The 7,146-nt window shown below is 32.1% G+C and overlaps 1 pseudogene; it reads right to left on the bottom strand.

Annotated features, from left to right (window-relative positions):
- Nucleotides 1-691: 691 nt before the first annotated feature.
- LOC145258382 (5S ribosomal RNA) lies at nucleotides 692-808 on the bottom strand (annotated as a pseudogene).
- Between the last annotated feature and the right edge of the window lie 6,338 nt (nucleotides 809-7,146).

The following is a 7,146-nucleotide window of genomic DNA, read 5'->3' on the forward strand; positions in this document are numbered from 1 at the left end:
TGGTGTTCTTTTTAATGCCTTCGCACATTGGGCCGTTGCCGTTTTCGACAATGATGAGGCCATCTTCTCTGTAAAGTCCCACGTTGTTGTTGGGGATATACTTTGTGAGATTGTATAGGATGAAAAGGCCTACTAAGTCGGTGGTATCCGCTGAATCAAGTGACCCATCGCAAGGTCGAAGGAGGTGGGTTGGTCTTTTTTAGTCCATCGAGTCTTGGCTTAGTAGGACAGTTTTACGGCATTTCAAAATGATGTCGGTTTCGAATGGTTGAATATCGGAGAAGGTAGAAGCAAAATCCAAGACAATGTCAAAAAGGCGTTTGGAAATAGACGGGTAGTAATTAATTTGGTATTTTAACTCAGTCCACCTATGAATTCTGACGAAGCTGGTTGGATATTTATTAATCTTTCAAGGATATCTTCATAGCGGAAACAATACGTAAATTCATTCTGGACCCACAATAATAATTTATATATATATATATATATATATATATATATATATATATATAAAGGCTTCCTTCAGTCTTGACAGACTATGGATACCCACTGTAAGGGTGCCTGCACGTGAAATTTTTGTGGCAAGAGTTGCGTAATCTCCAACCACGCCTCTCCTGGGTCAACATTGTTGCATACCAGTGGAAAGTTGAGGTACAAGACGACTGGAAACAATGCCGAGATAAGCGGAGAGCACATACAGCGCCTAGAATTCCCAAATGGTCACCCATCTGGTATTAGCCAGGCTCAACGTTGCGTAACTTCGGTGATCTGACGAGAACCGGTGTGTCAACGTGATTATGCCATATATATATATTTAAATATATATATATATTTAAAAATATATATATATTTTTAAATATATATATTTTTTAAATATATATAGATATATTTTAACTATATATATATATATATTAAATATATATATATATATATTTTAAATATATATATATATATATATATATTTTTAAATATATATATATATTTTTTTTTAAATATATATATATACATATATATACTTCAGTATAATGCATGAAATATATCTACTGGTATGCAAATCCAGTGATTTTCGATCTAACAAAATATTATTAGATGTAATATTTTATATTAGACAATCCCAGCTAAATAAAATTGCTCAATGTACAAGATAGTCTGGCTCAATATCCATTCCACTTATTCTATGTAACGAAAATATTTTAAAACTTTCATTTTTTATGTTTATTGCTTTTAGAAATAAGGAGCAAACCAATAAAAACATTTGCTAATATTTTTCGTCTGAGGAGATGAATAAGCATCGCAAACTTCGGGGTTAAAGAAATAGATTTATTCAATTGTATTCTTTGTTTCCAAACAAAAAAAAAACATCTATATTTGAAGATTAACCTTTTCAAATCATAAGATTTAAATAACTAAATTTATATATATATATATATATATATATATATATATATATATAAATTATAAATTTAGGAATTTAAATTATATATATATATATATATATATATATATATATATAAATTTAGGAATTTAAATAATATATATATATAAATATAAATTTAGGTATTAAATTATATATATATATATAAATAAAAAGTATTTAAATTATATATATCTATATAAATTTAAGTATTCAATACTTGGCTTGGGAGAGATACTAGTCTAGCGGCACTGATAAGTTGTGACACAACGAAACAGGACTGTATGTCGATGACTACAAATATATATATATAGACTTGGACGACGTATGCTCGTCACGAGAAAAGACTGAACGTCTACCACCTCCGATGCTTGCGACATATCATGGGCATCAATTGGTGGGATGGAATCACCAACGAAGAGGTGCTAAGACGTGCCGGCAGCCGCTCCTTGTTCCAGACACTCAAGATACGAGGATCGCGCTGGCTTGGACACCTGCGCAGAATGCCCGATGGCCGTCTCCCTAAGGATATCCTCTACAGCGAAAAGGCAAATGGATCAAGAAGCCGCCGTCGCCCGGTGCTGCGCTTTAAAGACGTGGCCAAACGGAATCTGATCGCTCTTGGCATCGGTGTGAATGTGTGGGAGGAGCTAGCCGAAGGTAGACCAGCATGGAGGCGTGCCTTGAGTAAAGGTGGCGAAGGACTTGAACCTTTGGTTTGAGAGGCTGGCGCAGAGAAGACAAAACTAGTGACTACGTTTACTGTTGCTTGCATTAATCTTTCGTAGATTGCTTGCCATTATATATATATATATATATATATATATATATATATATATATATATATATATATAATTCACCTGTCATTCAATTTTTGTATGATGGAATGACCTGATTGTCGTAGACAAGAGTCAAGCACGCACGCACGCACGCCCGGACGGTCCACAAAGTTTTATAATTATATAAGTACACTGATCAAGACAGAAAGTATAAATGATAAAGAACAAGGACCCATTGGAAGGAGAGAAAATAGTGAAGTCTGCCGACACGAGAGATCATTAGACTGTTGGTTCCACCTGATACTGTGTGACCCCTCGATCACAATGATAACATCCGGGGATAACAGACAATCTTCATATTTGCATTTGTTTACATTGATGATCAGAATATTATTTATTCTCTCTTTTCTGATTTAGAAGCACATGATATAATGAAGGGGTTGCTTATTAGTTTTACGCATCCATAAACCCATGCTTCTATCCTTTCACAACCAACGCTCAAATCCTTTTTTCTTCCGGTCAAGTCGACGAGAATTTTTCTTGCCTTTTCTAAGATAAATTTGTTTCATGTTTTGTCCCCCCCCTTTTTTTGCTTTGTTAGCTATTCTGTAGCATTGCCATGTTGTTAGTACCCGCCATTTTGAAATTGTCCAAAAGTATTGCTAATTACAGGAATTTAACGGTCAGAGAATATGTGGATTTTACGTGGCAAATAATATGAAAAGACAAAATAACAATCGGAAAATATGTGAGTCTTGTAACAGTTCTAATGGCGCTAAATTATCTTATTTCAGATCTTTAATTATAAAGTTTGTTTGGCTTTGGTCGACAACCGCTTTCTTTAATAAAAGGGCAAGAAGAAGGCGAGTTCAAGGCCATATGGAAGCTACCGCTTGACAAACCCATAACTACTCAGCCCAAACCACATTTAAACGCAACACCCAATAAGCGCCAAAAATAATAATAATAGAATATTTTCTTATTAGATTAGGATATCAATTAGGCATGGAGGATTTGACAGCTACTGTCGTTTTAATATTAATCGATTGATTTTTCCCGTCGAAACAAACTGTAATAAATTACCTGCAAGATAATCAATAAACGCCTATCGATTTTAACGAATCAAATCTGAAATAAAATTATTTATCGTATTATTTGGCTTCTTCGGATTAATGTTCTCATTTTTGTCATTTTCATAAAGTTTCGGTCAATGTAACCTCCGGCCTTCTTCAGTTATATCGTATCGAACTCGGAAATGTTTCGGCCGAACTCGGGAATTTGAACGGAATTTCGAACGGAACCCTTTATTTACTTCATGAAAATAGCATGCTTTTGTCCCTTCTGGATGACTGGATAGAGGTCCTAAGTAATTCGGAATTATATCGGTCGCCCACGCTGAGAAATGAACCTTTAATCCCCAAGAAAATATAACTTTAACAGTTGATTTTTCTACGGACTCTAACCGCTGCGCCACGGGTCTTTGCACCCGAGCTCGACAGAAACATTCGGCAAGATATACCTGTAGAAGGTCGGAGGTTACATTGACCGAAGCGTTGTGAAAATGACAATTAAGATGAGAACAATAGTCCGAGGAATTAAATAATTCGAGCAACGAACCCTCATCTAAAAAATTCAGAAACGTAAAATTATTTCTGTTCCCAAAAATTAATTTTAAACGTTTAAAAAAAATCATTAATTTCAAACATAATTTAAATAATAAAAAAATTACTTTGTAAATATTTCAATTATTATTATACGATTTAAATGAGATTACGTATTTTTATATATGGTGGATGTACCAAAAGTATTGGCTTTTATTTTTAGTTCACCTCAATTGGTTTGAGGGGACTGCAGATTGCGTTGTTATGATGGATGAGCTCATCCATTCATGACCTGAGAGTTTTATCCCTCTTTTGCTGATATTAACGGTGTGAGATCATAAAAAAGAAACCTATCATGAATGCGCGTCATAAGCATAGATACGCCATATAAATCCTGGTAAATGTGCACTGAGAATGGTGGTGACTATGTAGAAAATTTAATTCTGGAGCAGAAAACGTCGCTTGTTTTAATGGATTCATTCGTGTCTTAGTGGCGTTCTTCTATTTTCTGAATATAAAATAGGAGACTTTACTCCTGAAACGACCCTCGTATGAAAAGGCACGCCCCGGACGCTCATTCACAGTCAACAGTCGTTTTGAGCGTTTTAAGAACGGTAGTGACTATGTAGAAAAATAAATTCTGGAGCACGAAAGAAGGTTTATTTAAATTACACCACTTCCATCTTCGTAGCTCTTCATTTTATCCAGTTAAAAAAAATGAGGCTTTACTTTTGTAAACCCTCTGGTATATATAATATATATATATATATATATATATATATATATATATATATATATATATATATATATATATATACTTTATTTAATCACATATCATATTTACTTCAACATTTACTCAATACATAGGCAGAGTTAGGTAGCAAGTTATGAAAATATATATGGCAATTAAGCTACGCAGAATATTCCGCGTTTCACCCCCGTCAGAATTCGTCAGGCTTAAGCCTGAAAACGAATAAATGAAACGTGGTATATTCTGTGTAGCTTAAATGCCATATATATTTTCATGACACACACACATATATATATATTATATGGAAAAATGCGCGCATGAAAAGTAATATTCTTAAGATTTTATTAAACCTGGAAAAGTAAAGGACAAGAAATTCGACCTGGAAAAGTAAAGAACAAGATATTCTAGTAAAGTAAAAAATAAGAATTTTTTAGACTTAAAATATTGCAGCTAAAAATAAAATTTGAATATTGATAAATATTTTATTTATTATTTGCATATGTTGTTGTTTATTGTTGAGTTAGAAAGGGTGTCAGTCGCTGGATTGAACTTATTTCCCCCTATTGTTTGCATATATTTATGTAGTCAAAATTGTTTGAATAAAATTAATTCATTAGTTAGTTAGTTAGTAGATGGAATTAATAATTTTATAATTTACATAAAAATTAATAATTTTATTATATCATAATTAGGATCATTTAATTCATTTTTTAGCTGCAATATTTTAAGTCTAAAAAATTCTTATTTTTTACTTTACTAGAATATCTTGTTCTTTACTTTTCCAGGTTGAATTTCTTGTCCTTTACTTTTCCAGGTTTAATAAAATCTTAAGAATATTACTTTTCATGCGCGCATTTTTCCATATAATCCATGATTTTTCCAGGCATTGCTATTGTATTAATATATAAATTTATAATATTTATTAATGATTGTCAAAAAAAATTAGCTCTCAAACACACATTTATGCAATATTTATCATTCAATCACAGTAGTTCCGAGCCAGGGTCTCTACCGAGACTGCGGTTCATGAATTCGTGATCTGTATAGAGCGTAAACTAACAAAAAAGAAGATGGCACTCGGTGTCTTTTTAGATATTGTTGGAGCTTTTGACAACATACCCTTCAGTAGTATGTTCAAGTTGCTACGAGAACTCAGTGTGCCACCAGTACTCATCCGATGGATTGAGTATATGGTGAGGCACAGAACAGTTCAAGTAGAACTACTGAGGGCAACTGTTAAAAGGGAAGTAGTTAAATGAACCCCCAAAGTGGGATTTTATCACCTTTACTATGGAACTGTATGCTGAATCCTCTTTTAAAGTTCGGTTTTTTAAATATAAAAAAAACGATACACGGGATTGAACCTAAAATCTTTCCACCAACCCCCGGTATTCTAACCGTTACGGTAACATGTCATATTGGCAAAATCGCAGTAAAAAATATTTATATACAAAAAAAAAGTTATGCAAAATAAAAAAAAAGCGTTAGTCACTTATGTACTTACTCTCCTGTTTGTGAACCCACATATTTTGTTGTAACTTTTTTCCTACTGAACCAATTTTCGAAATTTTTTTTTCAAAGTGTAGCTAATGAGGTGTTCTATCCAACTATATAACCTGTTTGAAATTTGGTTGCGAACGGAATTAGTGGTGGGGGTTTGAATGTGTCTCGATTCATTCAATTTCGGACTTAAGCATATATTCAACCACTACCGTGGTTGAATGATATATATATATATATATATATATATATATATATATATATATATATATATATATATATATATATGCCTACTTCACTTAATCACATAAATTAATGTAAGAAGGTATATTTTTATGCATTAATTTTCAGTATTTACTTAAAGATTGTTGAATGCATAGGTTGAGCTAGGTAGTAAGTTCTGAAAATATATGCTTTACGGATTATTAGGAGGATGGAACACGGAATATTCTGTGTAACTTAATTGCCACATATAGTTTTATAACTTAGTATATATATATATATATATATATATATATATATATATATATATATATATATAGCTACTTTATTTACCCACATAAAATTAATATACGAAAGTATAGATTTATGCGTTCAAAAGTGCTCAATACGTAGGTAGAGCTAGTTAGTAAGTTATAAAATGTATATGGCGATTCAGCTACACTGATTATTCCGCTCAATCGCCAGATACATTTTATAACTTACTATATATATATATATATATATATATATATATATATATATATATGTATATATATATATATATATATATGAAACGTGCAAAAGCAAAAATAGAAGCAAAAACCATCAATTACATCGCTATCTAATTTTCATACGTGTTTACTATGTACGTAAATGTAGTATGCAAATAAGTTAGAGAGTGAGAGAGCCGCCCTTTTCCCTGAGACAGTAAAGGATACTAGAGTTTAGTTAAGTCAACGTAGTTTGAGAAGATTCAAGAGAAATACTTAGATAGCTAAGGCATAAAGCATTGACTAGTCGAAATAAGTACAGATCAAAGTTTTGGAACTAAACAAGTTACTACTAAAGATGAATAAAAAATATACATCGTGTAAGGATTGGTGACGCCAAATAGATTAA

This window comes from Euprymna scolopes, chromosome 33, assembly GCF_053919585.1.
Source record: "Euprymna scolopes isolate OS-2025 chromosome 33, ASM5391958v1, whole genome shotgun sequence".
In the NCBI taxonomy this organism is placed as follows: Eukaryota; Metazoa; Mollusca; class Cephalopoda; order Sepiida; family Sepiolidae; genus Euprymna; species Euprymna scolopes.